Here is a 1281-nt window from a genome sequence, read left to right on the forward strand (position 1 = left end):
GGGTGAAGGAGTGGGTGAGTTGAGCCGGTCCGCAAGAGGGTTCAAAGGTGTTCTGGAAGCTTGTGTTACTGCTTTATGCCTGAATTACCTTCTTCCACGGAAAGGAGACACCATCCTCTCTCTCTGGCCTCTATCTGCTTTTCCTCTTTTCTGGTTCCAATAAATAGATGCCAGGCACTGGGCAATGACTCCTGGAAGCCTGACCTGCCAGCTTGTGCTGGGGGTGGATGGGGGATGCCCCACCCTCCTGCCAATGAAACCTTACAGTTAGGTGTGGGAGCTTAAAATTTTCAACGGAAAGAATCGTTTCTTCGTCCTCTAAATCAGAGTTGAGTGACAGGCTGTGTGCTGGGGGGTGGGGAGGTGAAGCGTGTTAAGGTGATGAAAAGGCAGACCCTATCCCTGTCCTCGTGAGGGAAGGCTCAAGTACACGTGAAATAACAGAAATCAGAAATGTGGGCGATGTCTTGCAACAAGGACTGGGGAGAGGCTGAGGGTGAGAGGGGGTGGCTGTCCAGGCAGAGGGCACACAGCCCGTGCAAAGGCCCTGTGGTGAGTGAGCTTGGTGCATTCTAGGAACTGAAAGACGCTCAGAAGGGACCTGCTGAATTTGGCTACAGAGTCCAGAGGGTTACGTGCATTAATCAAAACTTAGACATAATTAACCTGTTTTTATAAGTGATGCTAAATGTTATGGAACACCCTTACAGGAGGTGATGACACTTATAAGAGGGCAGACCAGATTCCCTGAGGTTGCTGATAATTTCATTTTGTGCTTTAAAGCATGAAAAGGGGGAGTACCTTGCCCCTTATGTGGTTACGGTTAACAGCCTTTCAGAGACCTTCTCTACACATACAACTTAATTCTCTTAAAATTCCCCAGGAATTCCCTGGCAGTCCAGTGGTTAGGACTTGGCACTTTCACTGCTGGGGTCCAGGTTCAATCCCTGGTCAGGGAACTAAGATCCCACAAGCCATGTGGTGCGGCCACAGAAATAAATAAATAAATAAATAAATATAAAATTCCCCAAATACCTGCCAAATTCAGGTCACCCTCGCTTCAGCTCTTTATTCAAATGTCACTTCCACTTCAGGGCCTTCCTTGAAACCACCCAATTGACAATTTCGAAATCTCTCATCCTTTCCTCTTCCAATTTTATTCCCCCATGTTACTGTTTACCCTCTAAACTACCATGTTTCACTCACTTCTCTTGTTCACTGTCTGTCTCCTCCACTATATTGTCTGTTTTATGTCCCCAGTGCCTCCAACTGTACCTTATA

The sequence above is a fragment of the Neophocaena asiaeorientalis genome, unplaced genomic scaffold (assembly GCF_003031525.2).
Source record: "Neophocaena asiaeorientalis asiaeorientalis breed wild unplaced genomic scaffold, Neophocaena_asiaeorientalis_V1.1 scaffold629, whole genome shotgun sequence".
NCBI lineage: Eukaryota > Metazoa > Chordata > Mammalia > Artiodactyla > Phocoenidae > Neophocaena > Neophocaena asiaeorientalis.